This window comes from Oncorhynchus keta, chromosome 24, assembly GCF_023373465.1.
Source record: "Oncorhynchus keta strain PuntledgeMale-10-30-2019 chromosome 24, Oket_V2, whole genome shotgun sequence".
NCBI classification, from domain to species: domain Eukaryota; kingdom Metazoa; phylum Chordata; class Actinopteri; order Salmoniformes; family Salmonidae; genus Oncorhynchus; species Oncorhynchus keta.
In genome coordinates this window covers 47,510,837-47,537,439 of record NC_068444.1, presented here as the reverse complement: position 1 = coordinate 47,537,439, position 26,603 = coordinate 47,510,837, and the positions used below count along the sequence as shown (strand labels likewise).

Here is a 26,603-nt window from a genome sequence, read left to right as displayed (position 1 = left end):
CCTCGATTCCCGCTCCTCACTGAAATAAAGGGTGGAGACCCTGTTCTCCCACCCTCCAAAGTCCTTACGTCTCCCTACCCCCGGGACAGGGGAGCTGCGCTACCCCTTTAGAGTTTGGGTTTTTAGACGTTTGCAAGCGAGCAGCAGCCAGACTCAACATCGAATGGGACCTGTACAACGGGAAGAGACTCCCTTCACATACGGCCCCTACTAAACAACTGCTCCCCACAGTACCAGCCAGCCAGTTAAGGGCTTGTGGGATAAGCCCCTTTCCAGCAAATTCACTACTAGGGGTTCCCTTGGCCTGGTCATGCACAATATGGAGGAATCCAAGTCCAAATCCAAGTCAATGGCTGACCACCTCAACTCCTTGTGACGTGCGGCTAACGCCACTGGTGCCTCCCTCTTTGGAACGACGGGGCACTTTTCTTCTTCCATTTTCCAAATGACCTACAGTCAATCAGAGCACTTAACGTGACCTCTCCGCTCTACCAGGCAGAGTTACTGGAGGAAGCAGGGAATCTGAACCCAAGTGCCTGGGACAAGATCTGTATGACTACAGACATTAAACCTCTGCACTGCCATCTTGGGCTGTGAACATACCATGAGCCTGGCAGTGGTGGAAGAGAGGCCTCTTTGGATAAGCTTGTCCATCTTGACTGACAAATGAAAAGTCGACCTCCTGGATGCCCCTGTGACACCCAAGGAGCTGTTTGGGGCCCATAGATGGTCGAGAAAGGGCAAAAATCTGGCTTTGGGGGGGGTTTAAAACACCCGACGACGCAGCTGACAGGACAAAAGCTAGGTTAAGCCCCTGAACCAGAGCACATCTGCAGGTACACAGTCCTTTGCTGGCCAACTTAGGGCACTGCCCTTGCGGCAAAGAAGGACAGCGCCCTACCTTTTAGATTTAACGTTAGCCATACCTCTCCCTCCAGACCTCTTGTGGCAGCGGGGAGACAGGCCTGCGTTGAATGAATGAACCCTGTTCCCTGTGCAGCTGCTCACCTTCATGATCTTGCTCACATGGGAATGCATGGAGGAGCTGCACTTTACCCTCAAGTGCTTTTCCTTCAGCACCTTGTCAGGTTCTAGCCAGGGGTGGAAATCAGCATGTCCACACTCCCTCCAGCCTCTTGACATACAGAGCAGGATGACAGATGGCCATTTGCCATCTGTCATGGCTATCCCCACTTTGCAGCAGAATTGTCTATGGCACGCAGGCGCACACAATAGGAAAAACTCACAGGTGCACCTCCCATGCCATCACCCTAGGTGAGCGAGGCAGGGAATGAAACCTTGGCCTTTGCGATTCCTCTGTGAGCCTATGGCAACTCAGCTCTATTGATAGACAACCCTTTCTATGAGGTTAGAGCAGTGGTTCTCAAACCTCTCCTTTCACAATTTTGTTGTAGCCCTGAACTAACTCACCTACTGTAGCTATAGAAAAGGGCTAAGATATACTAGACACATAGCTGCTCCACTGCTTGGAATTAGTACATTTTGGTAAGCCATTATGTTTCCTAGTTCCTCTTAGCTACACCGTCTGATGGCTTATGTCATTCTGTGGGCTGGTCTTTGGCAGACAGCCCCATTAAGCGAGACGGTATGGACATACTTTTCACCACCCTCCAAGAGGCTCGGGCACGTCGTTTTAAGAACTCTGCTCACTCGCCTCGGGTACGTTACGAGGTATCCTAGATGCAGGGACGTAATCTCTTCACCTCCGCAGCAGTATCACACACCTGGGTGCACTTTAAACGGGTGCGTTATCCCGCCCCGAACCCTCTTCAAAGAAGGGAAGGCAGTCAGTCTGCATTGACACAGACTAGCTGGTATGCTTATTCTGTGGAACAGAGCACTCTTACTCTCACTACGCCTCACCCATGGCAGGAGTACCAGTTCTGGCAGAGATACGGTCAAACCACCTTCGATCTTTCAACATTGCACAAAAATGTGCACCACCAGTTTTTTTAATGCGATTTCAGGGGTCACACCACTAGGTGTGATCGACACAATGGCACACCCTTGACGGAACAGGGCTGATCCCTCATCTTGGTAGCCCCTCAATGACCAGGCAAGCTGCAGTTGGCAAAGATCTTCTCCTGCTTTAGAACGAGCCCTGGCAGCCCTGATCACGAAGGGGTCTTTTGACCCTAGTGAACAGGGATATTTTCCATCCTCACTCAGACACTCTGGTCCTCTGGGCCTGCCCTGTGAGAGGTTGACTCTTCACGTGACTGACTTGCCACTTAGAGTCATTTAGACTATCCAGAGTGCCAGAGCCCCTTCTACACACTCACTATCAATAAAGCTGACGCGTTTTTGAGACGTGTTGTGACCGAAAACAGATCATCCCTTACCCATGCTCTGTTTCTATGGTTCTATGCTTCTTGCAGGACCTTTTTGGACAGAGGGAAGGCTTCGACAACAACACAGTTGGGAGACATCCCCTACAATGTAATTTTATGAAGGGAGCGCATCGCTTACAGCCGGTCTCTTCTACTTTCTATTGTGCTTGACACTATTCCACAGCAGCCTTCGAGGCACTGTAAAGCATGGAGACGAACTATCTCTCCTTTAGACCGCTTTACTGCTTGCCCTTACATCAGCAAGCGAGTGACTGAGCTGCATGCCCTGTCAGTTTGCCCAGGGGTTGTTCAAGGTTATGTGGTTACTTAACCTCGCCTTTTGCCTAAGGTCGGTGACCATGTCGACTGTCTCGACCTCGAGCTTGCAGCCTTCCACCCGCCACTTCTATGGAAGAAGAGCGTCTCCACCGTTTATGTCCAGTATGAGTTTTGCACATCTACTGAGATAGAACGAGAGCTACCAACTCCCCCTGCAAGGGGAGGCCCCTGTCTCGCCAACGACTATCCTACTGGACAGTGGAGGATATTATATTGACTTTTAACAGCAAGGCTTTGTAACCCCCAGAGGGCTTGTGAAGCTCATTTCACCAAAAGTTTGGCTACCTCTTGGGCACTGTTCCGTGGCATCTATTACAAGAGATCTATTACATGAGATTTACTGACTAGATGTCGCTGCGCTGTTACTGGAATAGGGATAATCCCTCAGCTTGGTAGCTTAATAGTGTGGGAGCCTCTGAGGGGTGATGTTGTTGAGACGACCCCGGCTTCAGAGAGCACGTCTGCGAAACGGGACTTGGCCATATCCTACTGTGAGAAATCGAAACAAGTGTTTGAAAGAGAACTCAAGGAATACATGCGAAACCCCGGTTCACTGACAATATGAGTGAGATACTATCTCTTTTCCATGCTAGCAAAAGAGCAAGGAATAGAGGCATGCTCGAGAAAGTAACCTTGAGTTACTGTACAAATGACAGGATCCACCTTACTAAGCATGCCCTGCAAGGTATGTTTCTTCAGTTCGGAGTATTTCATCTCATTCAGTTCTGGGAATAGAACATAATCTGTATTTGAAACCTATTTCCAAGTATTGGAAACCTATTTCCAACCTATTCATGGTGAGTTATGTTGAAGTGAGTGTGGATTGACTGAGGGTAATTCCTTCTATTATTGAGACAGAGTGAATCCTCAGTGAGAACGGTAGCCTAATTAACCCTACTGTATGGCTTTCACCTGAGGAAGACACTCGTAATTACTAAAAAGCCTTTCTGAATGATGAATAACAGTGGCAGCTAAATGGCTCATATTACGCATCAACATAAAAAAAATGGCTAACCTCCCTCCTACTCCCTACGCTTGTTTAAGAGAGCTTTCGCTTGAATATTTACAAAATCAAATTTGCACAATCAGTCTAATGTAATTATGTTGATTTAAAAATGTTTTTACTGATGTCTGCAAAGGCTCATACGAACAAAATGCCTGAAATCCACTGGCATATGTAAATCATTGTGGACCATTAAGCAAAAACATTCCCTGTGACGAGCCTATTATTGATCCAACCGGTGCTCCGTGATACGATCAACATGACAGGAACCCGAGGGGTTAATCTGGTTCAGCACAAATAAGCCCATACACATCTAATCAAGGTTCAGCACACATTATCTGAAAGTGAGCGTTGTTAAATGGCAGTAACAACTAAAAGCATTTGACACTACGAGATAACCTGGAGATAACGGATGAGGAAGGTAATTGTGTGAACTGAGACATCTGTTTTTTTCTTCTGCTGCATCTAAGTCAAGGGGCTTTGTGTGTGTGCATGTGTGTGTGTGTGTGTGTGTGTGTGTGTGTGTGTGTGTGTGTGTGTGTGTGTGTGTGTGTGTGTGTGTGTGTGTGTGTGTGTGTGTGTGTGTGTGTGTGTGTGTGTGTGTGTGTGTGTGTGTGTGTTTTACTAGTAGTCCTCACAAGGATAGTAAAACAAGGAAAATTCAGCCAAGTAGGGACATTTTGCTGGTTCACACACAAAAAAAAATAATGTTAGGCTTAGGAGTTAGGTTTAGGGTTACAATTAGGGTTAGGGGTTAGGTTTAGGTTTAAGATTAGGGTTAGGTTAAGGGTTAGGGTAAGGGGTTAGGGAAATTGGATTTTGAATGGGAATCAATTGTTTGGTCCCCACAAGGATAGTAAAACAATTATTGTGTGACATAAATAAAAATAATCTAGAAGTGGACATTTGTAATTGGGTTATAGGATTTAAAACTGACTATGAGTGTATATACGTATATTTAAATAAGATCACATTTTTTGTCCATTAAAATAACATAAAATTGATCAGAAATACAGTGTAGACATTGTTAATGTTGTAAATGACTATTGTAGCTGGGAACGGCATATTTTTTACAGAGGCCCATTATCAGCAACCATCACTCATGTGTTCCAATGGCACGTTGTGTTAGCTAATCCAAGTTAATTGTTTTAAAAGGCAAATTGATCATTAGAAAACCCTTTTGCAATTATGTTAGCACAGCTGAAAACTGTTGTTCTGCTCAAAGAAGCAATACAACTGGCCTTCTTTAGATTAATTGAGTATCTGGAGCATCAGCATTTGTGGGTTCGATTACAGACTCAAAATGGCCAGAAACAAAGAACTTTCTTCTGAAATTTGTCCGTCTATTCTTGTTCTGAGAAATGAAGGCAATTCCATGCGAGAAATTGCCAAGAAACTGAAGATCTCGTACAACACTGTAGACTACTCCCTTCACAGAACAGCCCAAACTGGCTCTAACCACATACTTTTGGTAATGTAGTGTATATGCATGACATTGTACAGTGGCTGGGTTCAAATTATACTTAATAACTTGAAATGAAAGGATTCCCATTTAGAAGGGGGATTGAACAACAGTTTGCTGCTCTAGGAACACTGTTTAGACCGACTGACTTCTTCCAAACCGAATGACTAATCAGCTCTTTGAGCACTCTAGTCCTCCACTCTGATGAAAAAACAGAGGAAGAAACAGAAAATACTCCAAGGCCAGTGCGGCCCATTCAATCACCTACACACACACATGCCGCCCACACACAGACACGCAAAGGGGAGCAGGTCACATTGTGTTACAGAATGACTGCTCTCCCAGCCTATACTGCTCAAAACTATGACAAAATACATATGGAATAATGTAGTAACCAAAAAAGTGTTAAACAAATCAAAATCAATTGCATATTTGAGATTTTTCAAAGTAGCCACCCTTTGCCTTGATGACAGCTTTGCACACTCTTGGCATTCTCTTAACCAGCTTCACCTGGAATGATTTTCCACCAGTCATTGTCCTGTTGAAAAACAAATGCTAGTCCCACTAAGTCCAAACCAGATGGGATGGTGTATTGCTATAGAATTCTGTGGTAGCAATGCTGGTTAAGTGTGCCTTGAATTCTAAATAAATCAATGGCAGTGTCACCAGCAAAGCACCCCCACACCATCACACCTCCTCCTCCATGAACCACAAATCGGAGATCATCCTTTCACCTATTCTGAGTCTCACAAAGACATGGCCGTTGGAACCAAACGTCTCAAATTTGGACTCATCAGACCAAATGACAGATTTCCACTGGTCTTATGTCCATTGCTCGTGTTTCTTGGCCCAAGAAAGTCTCTTCGTATTATTGGTGACCTTTAGTAGTGGTTTCTTCACAGCAATTCAACCATGAAGGCCTGATTCCCACAGTCTCCTCTGAACAGTTGATGTTGAGATGCATCTGTTACTTGAACTCTGTGAAGCATTTATTTGGGCTGATGAATCTCTAATGAACTTATCCTCTGCAGCAGAGCTAACTCTGGGTCTTCCTGTACTGTGGCGGTCCTCATGAGAGCCAGTTTCCTCATAGCACTTAATGGTTTTTGTGACTGCACTTGAAGAAACTTTCAAAGTTCTTGACATTTTTGGAATTGACTGACCTTCATGGTTTAAAGTAATGACGGACTGTCATTTCTCTTTGCTTATTTGGGCTGTTCTTGACATAATATGGACTTGGTCTTTTACCAAAAAGGGCTATTTTCTGTATACCACCCCTACCTTGTCACAACACAACTGATTGGCTCAAATGCAATAAGAAGGGAAGAAATTCCACAAATTAACTTTTAATAAGGCACACCTGTTAATTGAAATGCATTCCAGATGACTACCACCCCCCCATCTACCTCTGAAGATCATCCAATTTATATTTTCCATATATTTTTAACTGTGATGTTTCCCAAAAGTTCTGAACCTATATACATTTTACACACACATTATATTTGACATTGTATTGATTGCAAGAATTTTGTGTAATAATTTTAACAAAAAATGTTGAATCCGGCGTCGTTTTGTGTATCAGTTCATTAACCACGTGCCATGGAATTGGTACATGGAAACAATTTACAATCTATGAAACTGGTATACTTTTTCATTTATCATAATTATCACCAATTTAACTGAAGCCCACAATTGGTTTATTTTTAAGAGTATGCTTTCAGAAAATGTTTTGTGGCATAATTTCTGATTTGGTCAAGGCGCGCGCGCGCGCACACACACACACACACACACACACACACACACACACACACACACACACACACACACACACACACACACACACACACACACACACACACACACACACACACACACACACACACACACACACACACACACGGTCTCCACCAGGGTTAATTTCTGTCTCCTGGTGTGTGTGTTTCGATCAGGCTGTCGGTAGGTGAGCCTCTGGTGGAGTAGCTGCTTTGTTCCGGGAAAAAGTTCTGTTGCTCAGTGTGATGAAATGGAGGATGCTGTCATCAAAGAGAGCCACCGCCAAATCAAATGGTAGCAACTACCCACTGGGCACACACTGGTTTCAATTAAATTATGTTCAAGCAATGTGGAATAGACGTTGAATTGACGTCTGTGCCCAGTGGGTACCCATATCAAACCTCATTGATCCTATCTTTTCTACATCAGTCAGGCACAAACTATGTTGACGAGGGTTTAGTAAAGAAGGGAAAGATCTTTAATCTGACTAGCACAGTAGTACATGTATTTGCACAAAAGCAACAACCAACAACCTTCATTCCCTTCCCCAGTTGATTTGAATCGGTAGTTGACTCCGTCTAATGTAGAGTTCACATGTTCTAGCATTAAATGTTTAGAAAACATATCTCAATACACTTTACACTGTGCTTTTCTCTATACATATTGGTACGGAAGATTAGATGGTTGTGTCTGATGTTGGGCTAGTAAGCATACATTTGCTCAGCCAAGTCCATGCAGCGGTTAGATGAGATGGAAATGGATGAAATGGCCTGAATCATCGTTAATGCCTTGGCAGCATACAGCTTATCATCATGCACCATGATTTCTCAAACCCAGCGTCATTTAATGGGCGAGTTATCTCTAATAGTGTTACGCTCATCGTTTGAATGAGGAGACCAAGGTGCGGCGTGGTAGGCGAACATCTTACGTTTATAAAAATGAACATTCGAAAAACAACAAAATACAAAACGAACGTAAAGTTCTGCAGGCTACACAGCAACTACACAAAATCAAGATCCCACAAACTAAGGTAGGAAAAAAGGCTGCCTAAGTATGATCCCCAATCAGAGACAACGATAGACAGCTGCCTCTGATTGGGGACCATACCAGGCCAAACCAAAAAATTGGAAAACTAGATTGCCCACCCTAGTCACACCCTGACCTAACCAAAATAGAGAAGGAAAAGGATCTCTAAGGTCAGGGCGTGACAAATAGCCGAAAAATCATAATGTTTACTGTATATGAGTTCTTAACACCTTGGAAAGGGTCTAGTAGGCTACTGATGGAAATATCTGCAGTCATCCATGATAGGAATGTTAGTGTGCTAGAGGGTGATTATTCAGACCGAATGGAAGCGAGACTTGTGTTTTACCACGTCACCTTAGAAGGAAGCAAGGGACAGTTGGAGTTTTCCTCATTGGGGTCATGGTAAAATACACATTTGAGGCTATTAAACAAAATCCTTGTTCAAGATAGCAGGTTTGTAACATTTCGACTTATTCTTACTGATAGCATATGACAGAGAATGCAATCCACTCCCATATTGCTATTGGATATGAACCCAACTTCTGCTTTGCAGACAGGCATTCTCACATTATTAATTTGAAAAATAAACTCGCTATCTGCAGAGTATTAACGTTGACTAATTGTTGAGCCCTGTATCCAAGTCTCCTTCAGGTTTCAGTCCAAAATATTTTCAGTCTATAGGCATAATAGATCTTATCCTATCTTAGATGTGTAGGTTTCCAGGGTGGATACCAAACTGCTGTAAGCTGTAGAATACATTGAAGGTCAGTGGTGGAAAAACAACCCACTTGTCAAAGATACCTTCATAGAAAATGACTCAAGTAAAAGTCACCCGGTAAAATACTACTTGAGAGAAAGTCTAAAAGTAGTTGCTTTTAAATCTAATTAAGTATCAAAGGTAAATGCAATTGCTAAAATATACTTACATATCAAAAGTTCAAGTAAAAGTGTAAATCATATCAAAAATCTTATATTAAGCAAACCAGAAAGCACTATTTTCTAGTAAAAAAAAAAAAAGTATCATCAGGGGCACACTCCATCACTCAGACATCTTTACAGACAAAGCATGTGTGTTTCGTGAGTCCGCCAGATCAGAGGCAGTAGGGATGACCAGGGATGTTCTCTTGATAAGTGCGTGAATTTGACAATTTTCCTGTCATGCTTACATTCAACATGTAACAGCACTTTAGGGTGTCAGGGAAAATGTATGGAGTAAAAGTACATGATTTTCTTTAGGAATGTAGTGAAGTAAAAGTAAAAGTTGACAAAAAATATAGATAGTAAAGTAAAGTACAGATACCTAAAAAAAAATAAGTAGCACTTTAAAGTATTTTTCCTAAGTACATCACTGTTGAAGGTCTAACATAATAATCATAAGCATAGCCCATAGTAAGTATTGTTGTATTCATGTTTTCCTCTCGTATGCTTAATGTATTATAGTGTATTTAATTGTATGTTTGGAAATTGTTATGTTGTATTATAGAGAAAAAGCTCCTGATCCTCAACTCACCTCATCTTCAGGTAACACAAGGTCTTTCTAATTCCGACGGGAGGAGGTGGAGCGCATCTTCAGCAGACCTTTATAAGGACGAGTATAACCCGCCGCGCCAGATACGTGTGGATGCCAAGAGATGCTCAACATCTCAGAAACTGTATTCATTTCTATTCAGTCTGATGGCCTCATATTCAAAACAAGTATTGCTATTTTTTTTATTGTCGTTTTTATCAAAGAAGGCAGATGTGTTTGTAATTTACAGTGGTATTCCTGTAGAGAGCGGTAGATAGTTTTCTAAAAAAGGTTTTATGCGCACCCTATACTGTATACATAAACGGAGGGAAGAGAAATCCTAGCAGTTCTCTTGATTCCATTTCACTGTCGAAACGATACTGGAGCACTTTTTTTTGCACATACCTAAAGGAAAATCCCAAATAACGAGCACCTAGCGACTTTGTTTAAGTGCAATAGAGGAACTGTACGAGACAGTTTACCCGTACACGGTGCGTTGCGGAGGGATTTAGAAATAAAAACAGTGCAGTTACATTCCCTACCACTTCATTTGCGCTGGATACGGGGAGGCTTTTGACTTTTTTCATCCCAGTTTACTGTCTCAAAACAACCGTATTCTCGTCTAAATCTGCTGAAGAACCTGACGGGTGAGTCTCAATGACACATACTTGCTTCCAAACGTGTACTACCCACCTTGCATGTTGCATTTGTGCGTATTCATCTGTCCAAGCTAGCCACTGTAGCTGCATGGTTTGACAGATAAGCAGCACCATGTAGGCTACAGTATAGCTTCAGTTTGGCCTCCTAAAAGTTGGGTTGCTAAAAATATATTCTGCCGCAATTAGGCTTCTTTTGTTGTTAGTGTTTTCATTGTGGATGCAGTTGTGTCCGTGCAGATAGTCAGTGTGCAAATGTGTTCACATAGTCCATTGAAGGGACTAATTTGGATTTATGATACTGCACACAAGCACGCGCACACACACGCACACACACACACACACACACACATACACACACACAAGCGCGCGTATGTGCGTCTTTGTCTATTAGTGTGTTGGCTATGTGGTGTGTATTTTTGTGTAGGAGGTTCAAATATTATTTTGGCATAAAATTAGACAGTAAATGTCATATTGTTCAAAGCTGTTGTGGGTATGTTTGCAACACATTTGCAGAAAATACTTTAGATAACTTATATTGACTCTGCCAACTTCCAAGGGTCACAGTACAAATGTCACACTTGCTATGATACCGCAGAATGAAAGGGATAATTATAGGCCCATAACAACATTAATATTGATATGATAATACCATTTTCCTTCTGATTCTCATAGTGCATAATAATACAATATTGGCCTGAAAAATATAATGGGACACATGACAGTTATGCACAGCCAATTCATTTAGCCTTGTTTAGGAAATTCACGAGTTACTGTGTAATATTAATAGCTTGGTACAATGTTACTTACTATTCTATTGTAATAAATGTGTTGTTTGTCTTTTTTTCTCCGCCCTGTCAAACAGTAATGACCCTTAAATGTTCTTGAAAGGAATTTCTCCTCTTATCTTTCCATAGCACTTTTACATCTGTCATACTATGGACCCATATTTCAATTCTGACAGCTATATCACAATGGCTCAGGTTTCCATATTCAAAGCACATTCAGCGCACGTCCTCTCTCTGCGTAGAATGTTGAAGTTCTTGATCTTAAAAGACTTCAATTACCAATGGAAGGCTTTTTTTGTTTTTGTGCTGATTCAAATTGACAACTCGGGGAGATAGAATGCCCTTTCTTTTGACATTGTCAGTATGCAAGCAAGATGACCTCCCAAGTCGTTTTTCTCGGGGATAGCCTACTGACAGCTGTTTTCATTCGTGAGGAAGATATTTTGTTCCTTGCGTCACGATAAAGCCAAATACAGCGAGCCCTTGGCTTTCATCCAGATTTCCACCTATACAGTACATTAATTATTACCTACTTGTTTAAAAAAAAAAACGTGTTCTTTGCCTCTGTTGATTATTAGCCTTGGTCAAATCAGACATTACACCATAAACATTTTTCTGAAAGCATACTCTTACAAATAAACCCAATTGTGAGCTTTGGAAAGCATCTGTAATCACATTTTAGCACTTGTGTACAGTAACTCAGCCTCCTACATTTTGAGTTCCATCACAAACAAATGAATGCACTAATGTCTACAGTACATGGTCTATTACATGTGTATTAGTGCATACTGTTTATGTTTGGCATGGGGGAATATCAGTCAGCATAAGGAATGAATAAGAGAGAAGGAGAGCGATATTGGCTGGTGGAGCAGTCATTCTGTAGCCCTATGTGACCTGCTCCCCTCTGTGTGTGTGTGTGTGTGTGTGTGTGTGTGTGTGTGTGTGTGTGTGTGTGTGTGTGTGTGTGTGTGTGTGTGTGTGTGTGTGTGTGTGTGTGTGTGTGTGTGTGTGTGTGTGTGTGTGTGTGTGTGTGTGTGTGTGTGTATTTGAGATGGCTGGCAGGCTGGCCCTCTTCAGGGGTGCTGAGGTGACCTTCTTCAGCCTCTCTCAGCTTATTTTTGTCTACAGTACTGTATATGTCTCTGTCTCTCTCTCTTTTGGGTTCTCTCTCTCTGTTTCTCTGTCTCTCTGTCTCTCTCTCTCTTGGTCTCTCTGTCTCTCTCTGTCTCTCTGTCTCTCTCTCTTTTGGTTTCTCTCTCTCTGTCTCTCTGTCTCTCTGTCTCTCTGTCTCTCTCTCTGTCTCTCTGTCTCTCTCTCTCTTTTGGTTTCTCTCTCTCTGTCTCTCTCTCTTTTGGTTTCTCTCTCTTTTGGTTTCTCTGTCTCTCTGTCTCTGTCTCTCTCTGTCTCTGTCTCTCTCTCTTTTGGTTTCTCTCTCTCTGTCTCTGTGTCTCTCTCTCTTTTGGTTTCTCTCTCTCTGTCTCTGTCTCTCTCTCTTTTGGTTTCTCTCTCTCTGTCTCTCTCTCTTTTGGTTTCTCTGTCTCCCTGTCTCTCTGTCTCTCTGTCTCTCTCTCTGTATGGGGCAGTGGTGCTGAAAGCTTAGAAAAAGTTCAGTTATATAAGCAGGCTATGCAGTGCAGCCGATGTCCTGATCTGAATCCACTGTATTATGATGTAAGAGAGAGCAGAAAAGAGCAGAGCAGAGGAGCCTAGAGAGAGGCAGGGGCATGCTGGGTAGTCAAACATGTCGAACCCTTTCCTGAACACTCTAGGGCTTGGCTGAGAGTGGACAATGGGGCCAGACTGGAATTCGACCAGATTTCATTAGTGTCTTACTTATACAATATTGACTGAGACTGGACAATGTACTGTCTATGAGAATAATGTATTTGGTTCCAATGTTCTTAGCGTTGACAGTGAATGGTTTTAATGTTGGCTGACTTGACTTGAATACAGTGCAGCAGAGTTAGTCATACAACACATGCCCCCGAAGCACTCTTGCGCAATTGTCTCTGCTCATGTCTATGATTAATTCGATTCTATCACCCCATATGCCATGTGCTCACAGGTTGCTCTCACAGTCTCCGTTCAGAAAAGCGCAGGCAGTAAAGCACACAATGCCATCAGCTGATCTGCATGCTTTTGCTCTGCTGGGAACATTGACCGTATTTGGGGCACGTTGTCTTTTTTAATGTCAGACAACATTCTAAGCTGGATAAACCTATATCAAAGTCCATTTGATTGATAGCTTCGGATGAAGGGAGAAATGGTCCCATAGATGTGAGCGGATAACATTTTTGATCGTTTGACTGGTTATTGGTTAATTAAACATATTTTTTTTTTTACGAGGCAAGTCAGTTAAGAATAACAAATTCTTATTTACAATGAAGGCCTACCCCAGCCAAACCCTAATCCAGAAGACGCTGGGCCAATTGTGCGCCGCCTTAGAGGACTCCCAATTACGGCCGGTTGTGATACAGCCTGGAATCAAACTTGATTGGTTTATTCGGTTCCCCAATAACTTTTCTTCCTGGGTTCCACAAAAAAAAACACAAAACGTGACAGGTAACAAAACACGGATACCCTGATAGACAAGAAGAGTTTCACAAACTTAAAATACAACAATATACAAACAATAGTTAGCATTGTCTGTCCTGACAATCAGTGCCTTCAGAAAGTATTCATACCCCTTGACTTATTCCACATTATGTTGTGCTACAGCTAGGCGGTAATCTGTATTTGAATATATACCGGTATTGATGCACAGACCGGTTTGGGTTTTGACTTTACATTCTATAATGGTATTTGAATGTTTGCTTTGTTAAATGTGATATGCCGCGCGTAACGTCGATTTTTATCGTTTACACCTCTACTTGAGTAAACCCTTTCCACTTTCCCTCTCTCTCTCTCCATGCCACTTTCCACACAGACGTAGACCCGCCCCCTGTCACTCAAGGAGCGCATTTATTGCTGCTTGACCACGAGACACTTGCGTTCAGTCTGCAATGGTCAAATGCAGCACATGCAACATGTTGTTTCCACTTTGCTTCTTAATATAAATCCACAAGCACTCTACAATTACACTATTACATCTGCAAACAGCTAGTTTGTCTTTTCTTAGCTAAAGTTTTAGCTAAATTGTTTTAGCCGCTAATGCTAATCGCTAGTAAGCTGACTAGCTAGCCTGATACCAGTGTTGGTGTAGGCCTAAATCAGCACTTGTTTGTGCAACAATATCTTCTAAATCAAAGAGGAATAGGTGAAGCATTGTGAAGCATTGGCTACGTGAAGAAACATTTAATGTAGCCAAAGATTACAGGGTCTAGGACTGTTCCCGACTAAAAAAGAAATCATGGTCGACCGAGAGTCGTCTGTTCTTTCGACCAATCAATTGATCAATTTTTTTGGGGCCATATATAGACACATCCCATGTGTTTTAATCAAATCAACTATATGCACTGAGCTTGCCTAATGCTTTAAGGGCACTTTTTGATTAAATAATTAAGACACACAAATGACTAGAGGGAGTCAGACCGCAATTGATTTGACTGTGAGGGGCTGGGCTCAGACTTGCTGTGCTGTGTTAAAGAAGTGACAGCAAGTGACTGTGACTAGCACCCATTGTCTCTCTCTCCTCCCCGATGCAGCAATGACCACAGAACATTAACAGTGTTTATCATGCTGTCCGTGTTGCTGAAGATGCAACATAATTGCAGCCAATTCTGACTGAAAAGTTCTGTTACCGAAATCCCTCATTTGTTTAGGAAAAACATTCCCTATTCCCTCAACCCTTGCTCTCTTTACGTGACAGATGGTTTGGGATGAGTTGGACCGCAGAAGGAAGGAAAAGCAGCCAACAAGTGCTCAGCATATGTGGGAACTCCTTCACGACTGTTGGAAAAGCATTCCTCACGAAGCTGGTTTAGAGAATGCCAAGAGTGTTCAAAGGTCTCATCAAGGCGAAGGGTGCTACTTTGAATATAAAATATATTTTGTTTAACAAGTTTGGTTACTACATGATTCCGTATGTGTTATTTCATAGTTTTGATGTGTTATTATTCTACAATGTAGTAAAAATTGTGTGTCCAAGTTTTAACTGGTACTGTATGTAATAGTGAATTGATAGACACTAACAATAAAAAGGAAAACAATTTACACAATGAAGTTTAAAAAAAAAGTATTTATTTTAATTGAACCTTTATTTAACTAGGCATGGCAGTTAGGAACAAATTCCTATTTACACCGGCCAAACCCTAACCCGGACGACACTGGGCCAATTGTGCGCCGCCCTATGGGACTCCCAATCACAGACGGTTGTGATACAGCCTGGAATCAAACCAGGGTCTGTAGTGACTCCTCTAGCACTGAGATGCCGTGCCTTAGACCGCTGCGCCACTTGAGAGCCCAAAATGAGACATTGAATGTGCACAAATTGGCGGGAGAGAGCACATTCCGGAGCGAGACGCTCCTAAGCGTCTAAGCCAGACTCCCCTTCTAAACTCAAGATTTTTTTTATTATACCCAAGACACATGATCTTCACACATACTGTAAGGAATACTCACAAATGGTTTCAGGTTCCAAGCAGTAGCAATTCATGGAAAACCATTTCAATTACACTTATTTCAACATTTTCTCAAATTGCTTGGCGTGTCAAGCCGTGCTTGTACACCTGCATTGCTTGCTGTTTGGGGCTTCAGGCTGGGTTTCTTCTGTACATCACTTTGAGATATCATCTGATGTAAGAAGAGCTTTATAAATACATTTGATTTTGAAGGCAAATACCCTCGCAGAATGTGTGCCTTACTTTGGAGATGCCTGACTTATATTGATGGACTGTACCATCCCAGGACAGCTCGACAACAAACAATCTCAGTCGACCAACAGCCTATCGACCAAACAAATCAACCAGACGACTAAATGGGGTCAATGAAAAAGCTAGTCAGCTACCACATGTTCTTGTCAAGCCGTCAACGGAGTAGCTAGCAAGCAACAAGATATGACAAACCCCAGTCTAAAAACTACTTGAGGACAAACAAATCAGATTTGACCGTTCAGACACAAGTCACATTGGAAGGAATCAGATTTTGTATTTGACTTCAACTAATCTACCAAGGTGGTTTGAAATGTGGCTTGAAATATCCAATTCCATGTGCTTTTTGGCTGTTAAGACTGCGGGAAAAATAACAGATTTGAATCGTATATGCATTATTTATGTGAACAGGGCTTAAATTGCTCTGACATTCCTCCCCTCTGTCGCCATGTTAACATCTTCACAATGAAATGACCCTGAGGAAGGTGTAAATGTGTTGGTCAGATGGCTTTTGTCTCGTACAACATAATAATGGATTCTAAAGGATTAACCAGGTGTGCTATGTTAAAGTATTTCTTAATTACCAAGAAGAGGACTTGCATCCAAGTAGCACCCCTTCTACCTCACAATAAGCATAATTAGCATTTTCTCCAACGAGCAACTCGTCTGTTGCCTTTCTCCTTGGATGCAGTGATTGATACAGGGCCCCAAACATTTTCATCCCACATACAATCAACCTCATTGTAGGTACCTGTTCCAATACACCTACAGTGTGGTGTACCTGTTAACATCTCAGTGTGAACGTGAGTGAACTGGCGGTTGAATTCCTTTATGGTGACGTCCACACAGTACAAACAAAGCTTTGACAGGCCTCTTTTAGCCTGTGCAGAGTGCAACGCAGCCCCACACTACTGAGGAGCATACCTTCGTTGAACATCACAGAGTTGATCGGTGCTTGCTGCGATGGCGGTCGCGTGTCTCGCTGTCTTCGCGATAGCACACGACCACAGACCACCCCACTCACACATAAACACACCACCACCAGCAAACCGTCTGCGTTTTGATTTCAAAGCCAAACGTGGCTTTCCAAAGGTCACTCAACGCCTTGCTCCAGCCGAGCCGAGCCGAGCTAAGCCTCCTCTCTTCATTTCCTAGCAGGCAGGGTCCCTATAGCTCTTCTGTTTCTGCTCCCCTTTATTCTCTTGCTTCTCCTCGGCCCGGAGTTTCCATGCAGACGGCTGCCAGAGAGCGCCCTCCTCCCCTCTTCCTTCTTCCTCCCTCTCCTGCTATAATCATGACTGCGAGACTCTCACGAGCCCCCCTCTCTCTCTCTCTCTCTCTCTCTCTCTCTCTCTCTCTCTCTCTCTCTCTCTCTCTCTCTCTGTGTGTGTGTGTCTTTTTCTGCAGCCAACCTCAGCTCACAGGGGGAAAATAATTACACATAAAACATCCTTTTATTGGACGGGGAGAGTTGAGAGGCTGTTTTACACAGCTACACCTTTCTATTATGAACAGCAGTCATGCGGCCCTGGTCCTGGCTCTGGCTCTGGCCCTGGCTCTGGTCCTGGCTCTGACCCTGGCTCTGGTCCTGGCTCTGGTCCTGGCTCTGGTCCTGGCTCTGGTCCTGGCCCTGGCCCTGGCTATGGCTCTGGCCCTGGCTCTGGCTCTGGTCCTGGCCCTGGCCCTGGCTCTGGCCCTGGCTCTGGTCCTGGCTCTGACCCTGGCTCTGGTCCTGGCTCTGGTCCTGGCTCTGGTCCTGGTCCTGGCCCTGGTCCTGGCCCTGGCCCTGGCTCTGGCTCTGGCCCTGGCTCTGGTCCTGCCTCTGGTCCTGGCTCTGGCTCTGGTCTTGGCCCTGGCTCTGGCCCTGGCTCTGGTCCTGGCTCTGGCCCTGGCTCTGGTCCTGCCTCTGGTCTTGGCCCTGGCCCTGGCTCTGGTCCTGGCTCTGGTCCTGGCTCTGGTCCTGGCTCTGGCCCTGGCTCTGGTCCTGGCTCTGGTCCTGGCTCTGGCTCTGGTCTTGGCCCTGGCTCTGGTCCTGGCTCTGGTCCTGGCTCTGGTCCTGGCTCTGGCCCTGGCTCTGGTCCTGGCTCTGGTCCTGGCTCTGGCTCTGGTCTTGGCCCTGGCTCTGGTCCTGGCTCTGGTCCTGGCTCTGGCTCTGGTCTTGGCCCTGGCTCTGGTCCTGGCTCTGGTCCTGGTCCTGGCTCTGGCTCTGGTCTTGGCCCTGGCTCTGGTCCTGGCTCTGGCCCTGGCTCTGGTCCTGGCTCTGGTCCTGGCTCTGGCTCTGGTCTTGGCCCTGGCTCTGGTCCTGGCTCTGGTCCTGGCTCTGGCTCTGGTCTTGGCCCTGGCTCTGGTCCTGGCTCTGGTCCTGGTCCTGGCTCTGGCTCTGGTCTTGGCCCTGGCTCTGGTCCTGGCTCTGGCCCTGGCTCTGGTCCTGGTTCTGGTCCTGGCTCTGGCTCTGGTCTTGGCCCTGGCTCTGGTCCTGGCTCTGGCTCTGGCCCTGGCTCTGGTCCTGGCTCTGGTCCTGGCTCTGGCTCTGGTCCTGGCTCTGGCTCTGGTCTTGGCCCTGGCTCTAGTCCTGGCTCTGGCTCTGGTCTTGGTCCTGGCTCTGGTCCTGGCTCTGGCTCTGGTCTTGGCCCTGGCTCTGGTCCTGGCTCTGGTCCTGGCCGTGGCCCTGGCTATAACTGCTTGCTCCCACCAGCTCCACAGCCCCTTTCATGAGCAGGAAGCCTTGGTGTGCGGCACGGGCGCTTTATTTTTTTTGCAGGGCGGTGGCTTTACGAGTGGGAGTCCAACTGACGCTGGCTGGCACGAGCCTAGTAGCCACTCTGTTTATGTTCACGCACCGGGAGAGAAATGAAGTTGTGACAGATTTGCCGGAGATGTCATGGGCAAGAGTGGGGAAGACCATAAAGTTGGTTGGTTGACTGACTGGCGCAGCATAATGCAGTATAAAAAATGTCTCCTGACTACAACTAGTTTAGTCTACCCAGAATATCAGTATCATAATTCAAGACACCGGTAGTAGTGTAATCTTTGCTATCTTTTCAAGGAATGTCTTCCTTGTAGCATCCAAATGTGTTAAGTGTATCTTCATCATTTGGGTTTTCTCACTAATCAGCAAATACTGAAACAAAAAGTGCAAAGATCAATGCCGACTCTAGTAACTCTAGGTGCTTATAAAATGGGATGATTAGAATGTTGTCAGTGGACCAAGTTCTTTGCCATGGCTAATTGTTTGTTGCCCTAGTCCTACACCCGATTCCAATAATCCACTCATCATCAAACCAGTGATTAGTGGAATGAGGTGTGTAGTGCTAGAGTGAAAACAAATATGTTCCCCCCTTTGGGTCCCCAGGACCATGATTAGGGATCCCCGAGCCTTTGTATCTTGCAGTTTGTAAATCGGTCATTGTTGCATTGCTGTATCAAAGGTGCTTGAATGAATAGTGAATTGCTTTTTTATTTTATTACCATCCAACAGGCACAGGAAATCGCTCCTTTGTCTGGATAGGCCGGAAAATGTCACGTGTCGCTCCCTATTCAAATATACGATTTCCTGTGTCTGTGAACGTCACAGCAGGGTTCGATACTGCGACCAAAACAGTCGTATTTGCCAATGTTTGACTTGGCAGTGTGACACACATTTGTATTGGTTGCAAGGGTGCCTGTGCCATTTTTTTTTTTACCTGGTCACGTTCGTTTCTGGTCCACAATTTGCTTCTTTTTTTTATGATCATGATTTATTTAAATAGGCTGTCTGTGTGTGTCAGAGGTCGACATACACTACATAGCCAAAAGTATGTGGACACCTCGTTGAACATCTCATTCCAAAACCACAGGCATTAACATGGCATTGGTACCCCCTTTGCTGCTATAACAGACTCCACTCTTCTGGGAAGGCTTTCCACTACATGTTGGAACATTTCTAAGGGGGCCTGCTTCCATTCAGCCACAAGCATATTAGTGAGGTTGGACACTGATGTTGGGTAATTAGGCCTGGCTCCTAGTTGGCGTTCCAATTCATCCCAAAGGTGTTCGATGGGGTTGAAGGTCAGGGCTTTGTGCAGGCCATTCAAGTTCTTCCACACCAATCAAAACAAACCATTTCTGTATGGACCTCGCTTTGTACACGGAGACATGCTGAAACAGGAAAGGGCCTTCCCCAAACTGTTGCCACAAAGTTGGAAGCACATCATCGTCTAGAATGTCATTGTATGCTGTAGGGTTAAGGTTTCCCTTCACTGGGGGCCTAGCCCAAACCATGAAATACAGCCCCAGACTATTATTCCTCTTCCACCAAACTTTACAGTTGGCACTATGCATTGGGGCAGGTACCGTTCTCTCTGGCATCCTCCAAACCCAGATTCGTCCATTGGACAGCCAGATTGTGAAGCGTGATTCATCACTCCAGAGAACACGTTTCCACTGCCATTGTTGCTCCGGGACGTTTCCACTTCACAATAAAAGCACTTGCAGTCGCCCGGGGCAGCTCTAGCAGGGCAGAAATTTGACGAACTGACTTGTTGGAAAGGTGGCATCCTATGACGGTGCCAAGTTGAAAGTCACTGAGCTCTTCAGTACGGCCATTCTACTGCCAATGTTTGTCTGTAGAGATTGCATGGCTTTGTGCTCGATTTTATACACCCGTCTGGCTGAAATTGCCGAATCCACTAAATTAGAAGGGGTGTGAGGGCAGAGAGTGTGTAGCTCTCAAACAGCTGGTTGTTGCGTGGAGCGAAGACTGACAGCGGTAGAAGCATGAAAGTGCGGGAAAGATTTTCCAAGTTATGATATCGACCAGAAGGCCTAAATGCTAAAACAAGAATGGATAAATCTTGGTTCAATATTTGCGATGCGCGGTTCAGTCATCGTGGAATTAGCCTACCTTGAAAATCAGACATTTCCTCTAGGCTCCTTGGTCCTTGAAAAGTCATTGAAGTTATGGTAGCCGATTTAGAAGTTACGCTTCTCCCCCCAAAATATTCTGTGATTTCATTTCTGATCAGCTTTTATGGGAGATGTGGGCTTCACGTTGTTCTTCCGTACAAAGTGTTCCATTACAAAGGGAACCCAGATTTTGGTCACTTTCTCATTTTAAAACATGATACAGTCACCCCTCAATAACTTTTCAACATCTCAAATGGCAAGACTGACTAGCTGCCACAGAGACAGACATCTTAAAGTGGTAGTGCATACTTTTTTCATACATTTTGGGGGGGGGGGATTTTTTTTCTATAGGCTATTACAACAATTACATATGAAATGTAGGTCCTTGAACATTACGATTAAAGTGCTTTAGAAAGTGCTTGAAAGTCCTTGAATTTAACTTGTCAATGTCTGTATGAACCTTGTATAGGCTGCTTGCACAGCCTTCAAATGAAAGATACCACTTTGTGTTGCCGTTAGCGATGTTAATGATAGCCTAACCGGCTTCCAGTAGATGGAAAGGCAATTAAAAGGTAACTACAAAGTAGCCTATGCAACCTAGCAGAATCATGATTATTTGCATCAATCCTGCGGCCATTTGTTTTGAAAACTCCATCACAAGTGCACTACAGAAACACCACTAGCTAAACACAACTATCTGGCTGCTGAGCACCATAATTAAAAAAATCTGACATTTTTCAGATTTTTCCAAGACCTCAACAATTGTCCCCTGATGTGGTTTAAGCATTGACAATCCCGTCTTGTTGTTTTTCTATAAGAAAAAGTGTGATTTTGAGAGTGCAAACATGAAAAAACTTCGACCCGCTTTTTGGGTCGTGGTATCGGTTTTGTATCAAGTATTAGTCTTTTTTAAATTGCCCTCTTGAGGATTTTGCACTTTATTTTAACATTTTCTTTTCTTTGCTGTTACAGTAAATCTATCCAAATGGATGTAAGAACAAGGGCACACACATTTATTAGCCTGGTTCGGTATGGAATGCAGGCACATTATGGTCATTACCAGGTCATTATCAATTATTTAAGAATATATATATAAAAATAAATTGGTATGGCCCAATCATGTGCTGGTGCCACTAACTGAAAATTTTTGTAGGACCAGTGCCAACAGTGGAAAAAGTTAGTGTTGAACCCTGCCTCACAGCTGCGCTTGCAATAGTGCATATGAATCAAGACAACCAGCGCTTTAGGGAGTATAAAACAATTGATGTTGAGCCATTCACACTGTGCACTGTGCACAGAACCGGTCCAGAACCACTCAAAGTCCCCTATATAGGGGACTTAACATCTTATGAGGATCTTGAAATGAACAAAGACTATCATCCCCGTAGATATCACCCAGTACATGAATTCCCCTATCCTTCCATTGAAGAAAACGTATTGGTCGATGACCAAGTAAAAGATCTGAGTTGTTAAAAATAGGGGAACCCCCCGCGTGCCATTTACATTTACGTAGGATTTTTCTGCAGTGCGCCAGGTAGTAACCAGCTGTGGAACCAAAACGTAGCTTCAATTGTTTGATGGAAATATTCGAAAATAGGAGATCTTGGAATCTCCAAGGGTGCACCAAGCCTTCCTCCAAAGCACGCCATGACACGGTAGAAGAAGAATCAAACCAAGTGACTAGAGGGCGTAAGCTAAAAGACCGGTAATATAATAAAACATTCGGAAGAGGTAAACCTCCATCTTTGTATTGTTGAGAATTTAATACGCAGGTGTTTGCCCTTCCAAATGAACTTGGAAACAAAAACAATGAGCTGACAAAATGAACACAGGGAAGCACATTCATTTTACTAATAGCAATGCGAGCTCGAAGGGAATGTGGAAAGCTAGACCATGTGTCTAGATGACAAGTAACCTTATCGATTGTGTCTGTGTAGTTTCTCTTAGCAATAACATTTAAGGCGGGAAGGATTTCAACACCAAGATATTTGCAATTCTTAACTACTGAGATAAAGGGATAAAACCAGGGAGACTGGTAGACTTGCAGCCTCATTGAGTGGCAATAGAATGGATTTCAGTCAATTGATCTTCAAATCTGGTGAAAAGTTGTAATGCCTTGTTAAGCTTTTAGTACACTGGGTTAAGACAGCCTGCCTCCTTTTGACTGTCACTACACAGCTTACTGCAAGCTGCTTCAGTTGGTGAGCGCTCCAGTTTTTGGGTCATATTTCTGGCTCTCTCCCTCAGTCCCACGTCGGGTTTCCCCGGGGGCGATGAACAGAGAGATGTGTATAAGATATTCATTTGGCTACAGAGAGAGTAACTGAAAGTGCTGATGTTGTCCCTCCATCACTTCTTTTTGTGTTTTTTGACAGGACATGACCCTTTGCCCAGTGGGCCTTAATCCCATTCCCAAATCTTCCTGCATCATCGTATTGTTCAGCTGCACATGATTACACTCCAACTAAGTTACATGCGACTGTTATCCATGCCTGTGACACAGATTTTGTTTTGATCCCCCCCCCAAGATTCTGAGATCTGATAGGTCGTCTGAATATATTGATCATTTTGACCTTGACGTTCACCGACAGCAAGACTCATTCATCTCACCGGAGAAAGCACCCGAGCAAGCGATACAGCGCCCCTCTGCCTGAGTATTTTGTAAGTCGCTCTGGATAAGAGCGTCTGCTAAATGACTTAAATGTAAATGTAAATGTATTTGTAGCCCATGTATCTGATGCTGTTTGGCCAAAATGAATAAGACATGTCATACTGTTTTTGGCCAGACAGCATCAGACACATGGGCTACAGATACTAAGGCAGAGGGGTGCTGTTTTCCTCGCTTGGATGATTTCTCAGGTGAAATAGATTTATCCTCTTGCGAATTGAAGGAACGTGAATTGTTTTATTGTAAACATCTGTGGGGAAGCCTGGCTTCCCTTGGCGTTCATGAATACAAACAAGCCAAGTGCGTTTTATACACAGAAGGTCCTGTTAAAAAAAATGGAGACCCCTGAATGTCACTGTGTAATTCACACTCTGGATGGCCTTTTCAAGTGAATTTACTGCTGTATGCTAATATCCTTATATAAAATCCTGACCTTTAATGCAAAAACTGTAACACGACTTTTGAAATTGATTTATGATATATTTGAACAGGGAAGCCAAACCTAAAAGTTGACGCATTTACCGCATTGAACCATTATAATTATATATTTTGAAAAAAATCCACCAATCAAAATGTTCTGGTACCCCTAAACTGGGCCTGTGCCCCACTTTGGCTACCCTATTCAAAATGTTCTGGTACCCCTAAACTGGGCCTGTGCCCCACTTTGGCTACCCTATTCAAAATGTTCTGGTACCCCTAAACTGGGCCTGTGCCCCACTTTGGCTACCCTATTCAAAATGTTCTGGTACCCCTAAACTGGGCCTGTGCCCCACTTTGGCCACCCTATTCAAAATGTTATGGTACCCCTAAACTGGGCCTGTGCCCCACTTTGGCTACCCTATTCAAAATGTTCTGGTACCCCTAAACTGGGCCTGTGCCCCACTTTGGCTACCCTATTCAAAATGTTCTGGTACTCCTAAACTGGGCCTGTGCCCCACTTTGGCTACCCTATTCAAAATGTTCTGGTACCCCTAAACTGGGCCTGTGCCCCACTTTGGCTACCCTATTCAAAATGTTCTGGTACCCCTAAACTGGGCCTGTGCCCCACTTTGGCTACCCTATTCAAAATGTTCTGGTACCACTAAACTGGGCCTGTGCCCCACTTTCAAAATGTTCTGGTACCCCTAAACTGGGCCTGTGCCCCACTTTACTACCCTATTCAAAATGTTATGGTACCCCTAAACTGGGCCTGTGCCCCACTTTGGCTACCCTATTCAAAATGTTATGGTACCCCTAAACTGGGCCTGTGCCCCACTTTGGCTACCCTATTCAAAATGGTCTGGTATCCCGAAACCGGGCCTGTGCCCCACTTTGGCTACCCTATTCAAAATGTTCTGGTACCCCTAAACTGGGCCTGTGCCCCACTTTGGCTACCCTATTCAAAATGTTCTGGTACCCCTAAACTGGGCCTGTGCCCCACTTTGGCTACCCTATTCAAAATGTTCTGGTACCCCTAAACTGGGCCTGTGCCCCACTTTGGCTACCCTATTCAAAATGTTCTGGTACCCCTAAACTGGGCCTGTGCCCCACTTTGGCTACCCTATTCAAAATGTTCTGGTACCCCTAAACTGGGCCTGTGCCCCACTTTGGCTACCCTATTCAAAATGTTCTGGTACCCCTAAACTGGGCCTGTGCCCCACTTTGGCTACCCTATTCAAAATGTTCTGGTACCCCTAAACTGGGCCTGTGCCCCACTTTGGCTACCCTATTCAAAATGTTCTGGTACCCCTAAACTGGGCCTGTGCCCCACTTTGGCTACCCTATTCAAAATGTTCTGGACACGCCAATGCCTGTGGTGAAATGACCTTGTAAACTACAGTAATTAGTTGAACACCTACAGTAATTGATCTCTACCACTGATATTATAATCATATGAGTTTTGATACTAATTAATGCAAAACATGAACAGAACATGATACAATAATGTACTGTACAAGATGCAGATCATTTACAGTGATCTGTTGTAGTCAAATTAAGAGAACACAGTGAGGTCCTCCATGTACAGTATGCAGAGAATGTGCAACCAATTTACTCTGTGTTAATTATGTTGATGGATAGATAGATGAGGGATGGGATAGCAGGGCTGGGTCTGGGTTGCCAGCCAAGGTAAGATTCTGTAATGAGGGTTGCAGGAGATCTCTCCCATGCTGGAAACCCAACCGCTAAAGGCTCTCCACTACACAAAAACGTAACCCCCTCCTTCCTTCCCTCCCTGCCCCTCTAGTCCTGGCACACCTGTTCCTTCATGCATGAGGTAGCTTGGCCATGAGAAGGCATCTTGATTTTCTGTTGTGGGACTGTGTGTGTGTGTGTGTGTGTGTGTGTGTGTGTGTGTGTGTGTGTGTGTGTGTGTGTGTGTGTGTGTGTGTGTGTGTGTGTGCGCGTCGGGAGAGAGTGGTAGTTTAAGGTGACTTGATACAGGCAACATTGCAATTTATTTGGGTTGTGGTGTGTGTGTGTGTGTGTGTGTGGGTGTGTGTGTGTGTGTGTGTGTGTGTGTGTGTGTGTGTGTGTGTGTGTGTGTGTGTGTGTGTGTGTGTGTGTGTGTGTGTGTGTGGATGCATTAAAACAATTAACAAAGCGAGTCAAACTATTTTATCAGGTGATTAATAGACATTTACATTTCCTGTGCAGATATAGAGCACATATCATTTGCATACCATTAGTGGTGATTGTTGTTAGCTAATATACCATTACCAACAAGTAAAAAAGTCAACAGCCATGTCTTTGACTGTGACACACCATAACTGTTGACTAAAATGTACTTTTTTAATACATTCAGATTTTTTACCAGGCAAAATATTTTTTTTATGCTAAAATGAAGAAGTAATGTGGTATATTGTTTTATTTTTTATTTTATTTTTTGTGTCCTGAGGCTCTTAACCAAAATATCATAGATGAGACGAAATGTTTCACTTGCCCCTTTAAGGGCGGGAGGTTGCCGTGGTAACGCGACTCCAGTCACGTTTGTGCCTATAGATACCTATAGTACCTGCGTTGTTTCTCTTCCCTTGTAGTTGAAACGCAAACATTGAAGAACAACCTAGCCTGTGAAAAAAAAACTATGCAAATAGCCAAGAAATACAACTACAATGTCTCACTTCAGTAGACTTTAGTTTCAAGTAGATTAGATCTACTTTTATGCCTGTGCGCAGCGCTTCGAAAAACGATTCTGCCACTCATGTCTTCAAGCGCTCACAGCCCCCAGCCATGTAGTGCTGCAGCGCGAGGCAGAAATACTTTGAAAACAGCTACTGCAGCATTTATTTTGCTATAAATGTGATCATACTGGACCTTTTTTATTCCCAAATGCGACTGAAATGCTTGCACTGTGGCGG

The 26,603-nt window shown here is 44.0% G+C and overlaps 1 protein-coding gene across 4 annotated transcripts in view; it reads left to right on the top strand.

The window, feature by feature from the left end:
* Positions 1-9,717: 9,717 nt before the first annotated feature.
* The window catches only part of LOC118357642 (thyroid hormone receptor alpha-like), a 194,354-nt gene continuing 177,468 nt past the window's right edge, over positions 9,718-26,603 (top strand). For 2 of the 4 annotated variants that reach the window (XM_052478400.1, XM_052478399.1), the window contains exon 1: positions 9,725-10,108. The gene's annotated coding sequence lies outside the window, so the exon portion shown is untranslated. Of the gene's footprint in view, positions 10,109-26,603 lie in introns of all 4 variants that reach the window. The other 2 variants (XM_052478404.1, XM_052478402.1) reach the window with 2 other exon arrangements.